General features: G+C 37.0%; 1 protein-coding gene across 3 annotated transcripts in view; it reads left to right on the forward strand.

Moving 5' to 3' along the window:
- grik2 (glutamate receptor, ionotropic, kainate 2) overlaps positions 1-12,648 on the forward strand; it is a 649,386-nt gene that overhangs the window by 488,241 nt on the left and 148,497 nt on the right. The window lies entirely within an intron of this gene.

Raw genomic sequence — 12,648 nt, forward strand, 5'->3', positions numbered from 1 at the left:
GTATTTGTTGGATTTTTTTTTTTTTTATATATTTTTTAATTCTCAATTTGTATAATTTCTGACTGCAATATTTTGGTTAAAGCGACTGTTGTTCAGGTTGACGTGGTTTACTAAAGCAGACTGGTGAAGAATTGAGAAAAATATTTTTATTGCATCTGTTATTCTTGGTCAAGACTAAGCTTTTATTTAAAAACAACTGTGTGTATGTGTCTATGTATAGGGGTATGTGTATGTATGGGTGTTGATGTGTGTGTTGGATTTAATTTATTGTAAGAAGCACTCCTAAGTTTGTACACCTTTTGACAAACTTGATCTTTTTTGTTTTTGTCAAACTGCCATGTTTGCCTTTCAGTTCTTTAATCTGATTTTTAAATAAAGTTTAGTGGGTTAAATTTAAGATTTGTTTAATTAATCCAATGTAACAAAAAATGTTAGTTTCAATTACTTAACTCAGTTATGTCAACTGCTTCCACTAAACTAGGTTATTTAACTGGAACATGAAAATATTTAATCCAGTCAATGAAATCCAAGAATCTTATTACAACTCAATGATGTTGAATAAACTGAATTAAACTGACTTAAGTAAATTCTATTTGCAACTTTTCAATTTAACTTCACAGCATTAAGTTAAACTGAAGTGTTGGATTTACTTAACTGAATTTGTTTGTCTTTACTTTAATGATCATGTTGAAAGTAAATGTGTAATACTCTTTACATTTAATGAACTAGGTTTAGTGGAACCAGTTGACATAACTTGGTTAAGTAAATTCAACATTTCATTTCTTAGAGAATGTACTTGAACTACTTTTCCTTATTTTTGCTTCTCTCTACTGTTTTGTCAATATTTTCTTTTAACTACTCTTCTTATCATTTCAGCTTTTAGTTTCTGTCGCTTTTTTGTTTTAGTTTTTAGTTACTGTTTTGCTAGTTTTAATTTTCAGCTATTTTCAGCTAATTTCAGTTTTCAGCATTTGTTCTGCCAATTCTAAATTTTGAGCTAATTTTAGCTTTGGTTTATATCATTTTAACTTTATTAATTCAGTTTTAGTTTCTTGAACAAATTTTAGCAAGATAATTTGGCACTCAGCATTACCTTAGTATTTTCATTAAAAAAAATCTATTTTTCTCATTTTTATTGAGTAAGCATATGGTGTGAATTATTTGTTTAAAAAAGACAACTTTTTGATGTCCCTATTTTCTGACTTTAAACCAATGAACTGTTTTCCTTGCACTGCATGCTGGGAGGAGCTGGAGGATTGCCTTTGGACTTGGCTGCAGCCATCCCACAGGAAATGGAGTCAGTAATGCAACACAGTAAATGTGTTGAAATGATTCAAATAAAGCATTATCATTGTTCTTTTTTTGTTTACTTCTATTTTTGAGACACTAAATCTATTGTTTTTAATTGCTTAAAGAAATTAGGGCTTGATTTTGTATTTAACAAAGTCTGCAGAGAGGCATAGATGTGCTATAGCTTTAATTAGGTTTGTTTTACAGGGATACTCAGCTTTTGCCTGACTATTTAATTAAAAATGCACCATCGACCGTCTGCAGTCTGCCTCACTCCCAAAGACAAGAGGGTGGGTGGTTATTTATGTCCGCATGTATTTGTGCATTTAGGGTGTGTGGGGGGCTGTGGAAGATTCTGCGCGTGTGGGTATCCTCATCACAGACCTTTTCCAGTCTCATCAACAGCAGCAGTTTATAGTTGTCTTACAGTACACCTCAGTGAGAAGAGAGGCTTATAGAAGGTAGAATGACAAGAGTAAAACAGACCAACTTAGTGCCAAATACGATTTTTATTGTGTTTTTCAAGGAGTCAACTTAAAAAATAAATTTAAATCATACCAGTCACAAGACTAACGTAGGACTGAGGCAAACTGTATAATTCAGGCAGATAGTTTGGTTTCTTTGTGGTAAATTGATGTAGATGAAAGGTGGTTCAACTGCTTGTCTGTTCATCAGATAGAGTTTGAGATCAAACTGCTTTATGGATACAGTAGATAAAAGCTGACACAAAAGTTGAGGCTCAACATAAATGACAAACAGGTTCATCTGAAAAATCAAAAATAGTGAAAAGTAGTCACTGTTGTAAATGCTATAAGACCATTTCTTGATATTCCTGTGAGTACAGTTGCACATATAATTTAGAAGTTTAATGTTCACAGGGCTATAGCCAAATTCTCTGGACGTGGTCACAAGAAGAAATTTATTATGAGATGAATAATAGAAATGATAACCAAAGAGCACAGAACAACTTCCAGATTGCATCATCAGTCACTATTTGAGCCAAAGTGGAGGACGACTGAGGAGGACACCAAATCATAAAAAAGCAAGACTGGAGTTTTTCAAAATGCATATTGACAAGCCACAAGGCTTCTGGGATAATGTATTTTGGTCAGATGAGACTAAACCTTTTGGCAACAAGTCACAAGTCCACAAAGGAGACATACAATTAAAATAACACTACCTACAGTAAAATATGGAGGAGACTAAATTATGCTTTATGCTGCTTTGCTGTATCTGACACAGGGTGTCTTGAATCTGTGCAAAGTACAATGAAATCTTAAGACTATCAAGGCATTCTGGAATGAAATGTGCTGCTCAGCATTAGAAAGCTTGGTCTTAGTAGCAGGTCATGGGTCCACTAACAGTGTAATAACCCAAAACACAGCTAAAAATACCCAAGAATGGCTAAGAACAAAACACTGGAATATTCTGAAGTGGCTTTCTTAACCCTGATCTAAATCCTATTCAACATCCATGGAAGGAGCTGAAACATGCAGTCTGGAGAAGGAACCCATCAAACCTGAGACAGCTGGAACAGTTTGCTCATGAAGAGTGGGCCAAAATACCTGTGGACAGGTGCAGAGGTCTCAAAGTTACAGAAATCAGTGACTGCCTCAAAAGGTTGTGCAACAGATTATTACGTTAAGGGTACCATCATTTTTGTCAAGGCCAGTTTCATTAGCTTTGTTTTTCGAAATAATTATTTTGAACCAAAATTTAAAAGCAATGACAGGTTTTTATCATCAGTAAATTTTCCTCATTACTTTTGTCAGTTTCAAGTTATTTATAATCATAGTGACCATTGTGAGGTTTTTTTCTTTCTTTGACAGAAGGGTACAAATACATTTGTCCATGTCTGTATGTATACAAAAACTGTAACTCTGGAGTCGTTATACTGTGCTGTGTGGGTTCTGATCTAAAGCATTAGCCTTAAGGCTGCTGGTGTAGTACTTCTCAGACAGCCTCTGAATGTATATGTAAGACACACAGAGACATGACAGCCATAGCGACCATGGTACACAAAAAAAAAAATGATAGTTGTCTAATATGATGTTACTGTTCATAAAATGCTTTGTAATATTCAGTAAGAAAAGTTCAGAACATTGAGTTGGTAATCAGTTTCTTCTGAAAACATCTCCCTCTGGAAAGCCTAAAAAATAAGTGTCTTCCCACTCTTTGTTGCCTGCAGCGCCTACTCTTTGCAGCAGCTGTTACATGTCAAGTGCCATGTCAAGTGGAAAATAGATGCCATGCTTTTGTTTGGCAGTAAATTATGGTGCAATCAGCAGTAAAATGCCTGCAGCATATCCTAATAAATTACACTGGAGGATTTATTTAAATACTCCAATTTCAAAATTCTGCTTTGTAACTCAATCTTTCATAAAACCATGCAACAAGACCAAATGCTCAAAAAAAATATCACTGCACTCCCTTAGTCAACAATATTATTTCGAAATGTGTATGCAAAACAAATGGCTCGCAACCATGTGACCGCAAACCGACTTCTTGACTTCTTATGGAGTATGCTGGAGCCTTTAGTCAGATAAAATGATGCCTGATATTAGGGATATTGAATAAATATACTAATGGCTTGCCACAGTAGTTTTCAAAGTGCCGCCTACATGAAAGAACTGCCTGCTGTACCTGTACCTCTTATCTCCTTCTGCTGCAGCAATGTATAATCAGTCACACCATGGAGTTTTTTTAATTACACAGCTGATTTGAATCAAACAGGAAGGTTTTTGCTTCTGCGTGTTATTCTTAGGTGTAGTGTGATTAGATTATGGTTATTAGAGTATTAAAATTTGCTTATTCTCTGTCATAGCTGTTCGCAAAATGCAGTTAATTGGAACATGTGCCTGCTCTTGGAGGATCATCACCTGTGACTGACATATTCATTGTCAATTTACTATACCCTTCCAAAATATTGTCTATATTGAACATCAAGGTACTAATACATGCACTATTACACCCCTAATATATACAATTTATGGTTTGTATATTAAATACAGTCTATGGTTCCTACCTAACTTGTAAGCTTTGTCTAACTTGTAAGCTGTGTGCGCACGCACTGCTCCTTGTTTTCTGTTTTTGGAGTATATTCATGGCTGCATTGCAGCACTAGATGCTGACCTTGTGTAGCTGTTATTTTTGAATGAAAACATTTCTAGAAGTTGTGCCGTATTTACAAGGATATATTTAGAAATAACATGTAAAAAGACTGTTTTAAAAAAAAAAAAACATTCCCATGTGGACAAGGTCTGAGACATGGATGGATGGATATTTGTAAGAAAAATGCTTTTGCTTTTTTTTAAGCAGGAGATTTGAGTATGTGGGTTGCACCAATGAAAAACTCGCCAAATCTTCTTAACAAACAGGGGCCTGTAGTATGTGGAAGAGCCATGTAGAGCCACAACTGCCTGGCACCTGGCATAAACTAGCTTTAGGGCCAGGGAATGTCACTTTACTGGCTAGAAAGAAGGCAGAGCTTGTTCGTTAGGTTGAACACCACCAACTAGATATAGCCTCAACACATAATTTTGGCTGTGGAACCCAACTCCTAGAGAGCGGGTGGATTCTTTTCTACTCTGGAGTAGCCCAGAGAGAGAAGCATCAGGCAGTTGTGGGGATACTCACAAGCTCCTGACTGGGCACCTTGATCATTCAGATCTGCCTTCACCACTTTCTCCTCTTTGGTAATACTCTATATCCACTCTACTCCCTGGTAAATTTCTTCTACATATGACTAAATTAAAAAGTACAAAACTATCTAATGATTGTTGTAGAAACTAAATATGGTTTTAAAATGCATCATTTACAAGTTTGTTGTTTTTTAAAGGAACCAGACAGCGTCTTATAGAGAAACCAAACATAACCTAAGTAATTAATATTATTTATACTTTTATTTTAGTATAGTATTTTACTTAGTTACATTTGAAATCCCATCCATTACGTAGTAAAAAATTTGAATGTAAACATGAAAACCACATGATGCCATGCACATTGTACTTCTCCGTTACAAATGCCAAAAAGGAATTAACCACTGATAACCAGCTCTAACAAGATGGATAAGAAAGACAAGCAACTGTCATGATGTTAGTGTTTACCAAGCAGGATTACAATCAGAGTAATGAACACAGAGGCTACACAACAGGAACAGATCAAGATAAAGAAGCCAAGACCCCATTATTGTCTTTCAGGGCTCTACCCTTTACAGTATAGAAGATACTGAAGCCTCTAACCTTGTTGGCAGACATCCAGAATGAGTCACAATGTGTAAGCAGTATGATGATGATCATGGCAGGTGGTGGAAGGTTAGCTGGAGGGCAAATGGGATTAGAGTTGGATGGATTAATCTTTAAGACATGAAATGTAAGGTGAACTCTCTTGGAAACAAGTGATTTAAACCAAGGATGGGGTGATTATATTTTTAATCTGAAAGGGACCAAGAAACATGGTAGATCATTCTCGAAGAACACTTAAAAAGGGATGACATGAGAGAATATTTGCTGACCTGGTGTGAAATGAAGGGACAGGATCCAGCTTCACTTTGTTGTCTGCACAGCTGAAAATGTTTTAGGTTTGAAATAAGCTATTTATAGAAATTCCTTAAAAAGCTGTGCAGTAAGCTATAAAGGAAAACAAAACAAAAAAAAAAGGTTAAAAACTTGGAACAACAGTATAGTGGACATTTTGAGACTGTCTCTGTGATTCTGAAACCACATGTGACTTTTGTGGAGTTTTTGAAGAACACTGAAACCTGGAAAACGAGCACTGATGGGAAGAATGAGGCTGTTGGGCTTCAAAAAGCCACATCAGAACCAAAATTTCAATTTCTTGCTTGTGTGATGCACACAGTTTTGAAACTGATGAATTTACCAATAAATAAATAAAGTCAAGCTGAATACTCCAATCTTATTAAAAGCACATCTTTTTGCATCTAAAATCTATAGTCCGACAAGAAATTTAGAAACTTTTGGGCCGGCAGATTGGATGAAACCAGTGTTCCTTTTCCTCCCAAAACACTGTCAGGCCAGCATGCATCTGTAACACTACATTGTTGAAGCAGGATATTGATCAGAGGCCAAAAGGCTTTGTTTTTGGAAAGATGGCTGCACGTTTCAATGAACAGAATTACAAAATCACCAACTGTTGGGCTATGTCTTTCTACCTCTCTGCAGTGTTTTGGCTATGATGCTTGTGGTTCATATTGTATCAAAACATGTCTGTACATTTAGGGCCTCTACAGCTTTTTGCTAAAAACTCATTTTCTACACTGAGGAAAATGTGTTCCAAAATTAGATACATGATGCTGCACAGACATAAAGCAAACCTGATAAAACTAGATTCTGAGAAGTACCTAAACAAAAAATTTATAATTGAGGGATAGTACTTTCTTTTGAGGAGACTGAACTTGTCAGCCACAAGATAACTGCAACTTTGCAAAATAATATCAAAAGTGAAAATAAATAAATAAATAATAATTTAGGAATATTTTTGTGTTAGCAGACATATTGTATTTAATTTAATTTGTGGCAGACAATACTTGAAATAGCCAAATTAAGAGTAATAATTGATTTGAAGCTGCTTGTATTTTGACCCAACTTTACCGATTTAATTTGATAACTGTGGCAAAAACACACCATTTATGTGTAAAAACAGTGCCTCTGAAAATTCATTTTTGTCCCAGTGGTGTCAGTCTGGTTCTTTTCCTATATATATACACGAGACGTTTTGCCCCTCATGCTGTGTGTGGGTCACTTGCACTGTGTGCTCGCCCCACATGAAGGCAGAAAGTCAGATCTATATTTGACTTGCCACACAAATAGCAAGAGTGGAGCAATTGTGTAGTATTTTTCAGGAACGTGAAGCTCCAAAAAGTGTCTCATGTTATCACAAAGCCTCTACCCAATGTACGCCTGACTTGGTTAAAAGCTAACAATAGGTTCCGTAATATATTGAATGTATTTTGGATTTTTGACAAGACTTGTATATTTAGTATGTACAGAATTAAAGGTATCCACAGCCAGTCTGCAACCTTTTAAGGCCAGTGAAGCACAAGTATTAAGCACGGTTCCATCAGACTTTTCCCTGTAGTGTCAAGTTGGGGAGAATTGGTGGAATCCAAAATTCAGGCAGACACAGAGGAACTAAACTAAAACTAATTTATTAACACAAAAGGAAAGCAAAAGCTGATTAAGCAGCAACTAAAACTAAATAACAAAAACCAGGGTTGAAAAGAACACAAGGAGGCAAGACACAAGAAAAAAACTGACAAACAATGAACAATGAACAATGAACCAGCAAGTGAGTATGGAAAATGGCCAGGTTTTAAAGACTGAGGGTAACGAGTAAGTGGAAACAGGTGACTGATTACTAACAAGGAAACAGGTGTGGATGGTGAGGCAGGTTGACAGAACTACTGAGGTTGAGTGAGTGATAGCACAAGGAACACAGGGAGCAGAACAACTAAAAACTGGAGAAATAAACATAAACACAAGAAACAATTAACCCAATACAAAAGTAAACCAAAGATAACTAAATCCTGACATGTAGACTACTTTTAGGAGCATTTACAACTGGGTTGGCTGCCAGGCTTAAGGTATTTGGAGCAATATCCTCTCCAGTTACATTAGATAATGTAAGAAAAATTTCAGACCAAAATCTCTTCATGAAAGAACAGCTCCAGAACATCTGAGTTTGCTGTGGCATGTTGGCATTATTCAACCAGAGGGGATACTATGTCAAATATTTTTGGAAGCCTGGCTTTAGTATAGTGAGCTAGATAAAGAATCTGACATTGCACAAAGCTGTGTCTAGCACAGATTGAAGAGCTCTGTACCCTCTTTAAAACCTCTCCCCAAACATTGTCTGCAATCAGCAATCTTCAATCTGTATCCCATACAGAGAAAAAAGTTGAAAGGTTACGAATTAAATATATAAAACAAATCTCCTGCCTCAGTAAGGGGAGAGGTTGCATAAACACATCAGAATGAAAGGTGTTAGGAAGAATTGAAAATGCAGTGGATGAACTACAGATATTATGTTGTTTAAGCTATCTGAAAAAAAAAACTTTAGGGAGAGAGAATTTATGTGCTAGCAATTGAAAGGCAGCAAAGGTAGAATAACATGCAAATCTCTCCAGGTTTTTCTACCTTAAATAGCACATATAGAGAAAGTGTTATCCAATAAAGATGGAGAAAGAATAGGATTCCCTGTTAGTGGAGGCCCAACAATGTGTGTCTGCAGGCCAAAATGGTGTCTAAATTGAACCAAGATTTTAGAACAGTCAGCTACTATCACATTCTTGGTGTAACAAGTAGAAGAGTGAAGAGCTGTATAGTAAGGTTTTCAATGCAACTGGATGAGCAGAATTTGCTTCCAAAACTTCCAATTTCTGTCTTTGAGGTTGAAACTCTGTCTATTTTTAAGACTATGCTTAAGACTTTACTTTTTGATAAATCTTATAGTTAGGGTTGGCTTGGGTTTCCTGACGTATCCCTTAGTTATGCTGTTATACGCTTAGATAGCTGGAGAACAAACTGACCACATTTCCTCACTGCTGGTGTTTTTACTTGCTCTATTCTTCATGTTTGTATTTGTAATTACAGCTTTTATTGCCATGTGTTTTTCTTTATTTTTATTTTTTTCTGTACAGACTACACCATGTTTTATTTATTTATTTTGCTTTAATCCTTGTTATATATTTGAAGTGTAGTTCTCAGCCACAGCCACACAGATCAGTACAATAAGCTCCAACATGCCCCAAAGTCAGACCATCTCCAGATTCAAATTCTTCAAATTCTGTTTGACAAACAATAAAGATATGGGTCTGGATGTTCAACATGGTGATGTGTAGAGTAGATTGGTACCTGAGGCTGAATTTAGCATCAGCAGAGTCATAGAGCTCCTCCTTCAATGAAATGAAATCAACACTGGTCACATTCGTGTGAAGTCCAGGAATGTGTACTGTATATCATTTTTATGTTGTGTCCTGAGGAGGAAGCTTCTACAACACAGATAAAATAGTATTCCTGGTTGGAAAACTGTTTTGGCCTGATGATCATCGTCTGTGGTGACTCACCCTCCATTAGTTTATCACTGGGTTCTGTCCAGGCTGGGTTTCTCAAGCCCAAACAACGTCTTTAGTTTATGGTCAAAAGTTAGCAATAAACTGTATAGGTTGTAGAGCTCTCGAACAGGCCCATGAGTCGAACAGTATTCCACCTGTACCTTCAAGTCTTCACATTTTTCAAAGACAGCTTCCCCATATGAGCTTGCATGCAGTTTAGCTGGTTGCTATGGTCATTAGCTACACTCTTAACATCAGAAATAGTTCCATTTTGCTGAATGACTTTTTTTTCCTATTAGTTTTAGAGCAGTTGTCACTTCCTTCTTAATCTACTCTGATATTTTTGATTCAGGTTTGATGATAATTTCAGCTTGTAGGTCATCTACCATTACCTTGATTCTCCATAACATCTCTACATTAGCATTCAGCTTCTTCGGGGACTTATGTTCTGAAGTCTGATGGTCTGACCTTCCTTGGACAGGCCTGGCAAACTCATTTTTCATCCAAAGACTCATTTATCCAGTTATGGGTCGGAGGAGGTAAAGGTTCTGATGGACAGGCTTGATGTGTTAACATTTATATCATTTATATTATAATCATATTCCCACAGAGCTCCTGCAAAACACATTTTACCCCATGTGTGCTCACTGGAAACTCCCCATCTGCCAGAAGTTTTTTCGTGTGTTTTCTATGGTAATTTTAAGTTTAAATGTTTCTAGCTGTTTGAATTTTCCTTGATTTTTTCAATACAAATGTAAAATGTTTTCTTTAGAAATCAGTAAAACATAATGATTTAAAAAAGGAAAACATAAGATATGAATAAAAACTTAACTTAAAAAATTCCAATAAACTTTGTTCTCACTGAAAAATAAGGTGTTTAGAAAAGTTAATTTTCTATTTCTGTCTGAATATGTTGACATTGGAAATCTGAAAAACATGGCTAATTATAGTTTTTTTTTGTTTTGAATAAAATATTGGTCCTTAATCAGGCTTTTAATTTTGACCCCTTTTGAAAATGCAAGTGTAAATACAACTTTAATGAAAAAATTAGAGGATGATGTATAGTTGAAGCATCATTCTAAGGTCTGAAAAGACTCAAGAACATTCAGACGAGAGATATCAGTCAATTGAGTTTGTGGCAAAAGATTTTTTTTTCTTCAAAATATTGGTAAAATATCAGTCCGTCTTGTTCCTGTCCCATCTTGTCTTGTGACATGAGTGTATTGTACCCTATGAAAGGGGTAGGATGGATAGTCCATGATGAAGATGGAATATCTCCAAGTTCTGTTCAATAAGCTTTTCAGTAGGAGCTTCAGCTTGCTGATGTGACTGGCGCAGATGCTACTCCCCCAACAAACTACATCAAAGAGATTGCACTTGCCACCACGAACTGTAAAAAGATCTGCAACATCTTACTGCATACACTGAATGATCTGAGTTTTCTCAAAAAATAGAGTTTGCACATCCACTTCTTTTAGATTACATCTGTTGGTTTACCAGTCCAGCCTTTTTTTCAGGTGTCCAACCAGCTATTTGCAGCTGTCCACAACCTCCACTTTATCACCTCCACTTTATGTGTCATAGCAGATTTTCCTTAGATGAAGTCAACCACATTCAAAAGCCCATGGTTTCTGCAGGACCATTCCACAAAGTTTGACCTGTACTCTGATTCCGGTGTGTTATTAATACACCCACCACCACAGAGTCACCACAATACTTTTGCAGGTGTCATGACTTAAAGTTGTACTTAAAGTCAGAGATGTAAAGCCTGAACAGGAACAAAGACATTTGCCTGTGGTTCTCCTGTGTTACTGTTTACCACATCAGACAGTGTGTTCCCCAGTCACACAAATTGAGGCATGTCTGACAGATAATCAGCAACCCAAGAGACGGTATACACACCAATCTCAACCAGCTTACCACTCAACAAACAAGGTTGGATGATATCAAAGGCACATGAAAAATCAAAGAACATGATTTGACAGAACCTCCACTACCATCCCGGTGAGAGTGAGCATGCTGCAGCACAAAAGATGTCAGCATCAACCACTCTCACATGGGACTGGTTGGCAAATTTAAGAGGGTCAAGAACAGTTTTCAACTTTGGTTCAAGATGGTCAGCATCATTCTCTCACCTTCATATGTGATGTCAGGGCAACTAGTTGAATTCATTGAGGCCCAATGAGGTTGGTTTCTTAGTTACTAGTATTTAACAGGTTGTTTTTAAAACACTGGTACCTTTTCCTGATGATTACCTGAAAATGCACTGCAGAATGTCACATAGTTGAAATGCTCAGGACTTTGGGACCCAGGGCCTATCCTATTAGGTCCTGTTGCTTTTTCCTACTGTAGTCCCTCTAGCTGTCTCCTCACCTGGCTCATCATTACAGTGAACCAGATGAGAATGGTCATGGCAGTGGAGATTGGAGTAGGAGGTTGGTTGTAAACAGTAACATCCAGGAAAGAGGGGAGGGGGTATGGTGTGTGGTAGTTAACAGACTGAAGAGGTGGTGAGGCTGGTCTAGTGGGAGATAGTCCAGCAGGGGTCCAGTGCAAAATCTGTTTAAGAACAGATTCAGGTTGTTGGCTCTTTTAAGACTGCCCTCCTGCTGTTGATTATTTTAGGGGTTGAAGCCTGTGATTCTCCTTATGCCCACCCACAAATTTTGGATGTTATTCTCTTGAAGTTTTGCCTCCAATTTCTCTTTGTATGTGGTGTCTCTACATCTCAGAACAACTTTTTCATTCCTGCTGTACTCCTTAACTCATTCTTGTTGCCAGACCTAAATGCCCTCTTCTTCTGATTCAGAAGGGGCTTCAGGTTGCTGGTGATTTAGGACTTGTTGGAGAAACAGAAAGCATCCTGGGATTGTGGTGTCCTCACAGAAGTTAATGTAGTCTATTATTGCATTGATGTCAACCCAATGGGCCATGTAGAACACATCCCAGTCTGTGGAGTTGAAACAGTCCTGCAGAGCCTCAGTGGCCTCCTTACTCCACCTCTGAAAACACATTGTGAGTACGGGTAGCCTCTGTACTGCAGGGACATAATGTACTTAGGAATTTACTCTACTCAACTGTTATCAGAACCAGATTGTGATCTGAATGGCCAAGTGTGGGTATTGTTGAGTGTAAGAGGGAGAAGGTTCTGCTTACCCCAGAATGACAAGCAAACCTGGCAGTGTGATACTGTATTTTAGATGGTTCAGATTCTGCAGACTTCTCAATGTGCTGGCAGAGATAAGAGCTAATTGAAGACAGTTGGACAGACAAGAGGTATTCTATTT

This window comes from Kryptolebias marmoratus, linkage group LG16, assembly GCF_001649575.2.
Source record: "Kryptolebias marmoratus isolate JLee-2015 linkage group LG16, ASM164957v2, whole genome shotgun sequence".
NCBI classification, from domain to species: Eukaryota; Metazoa; Chordata; class Actinopteri; order Cyprinodontiformes; family Rivulidae; genus Kryptolebias; species Kryptolebias marmoratus.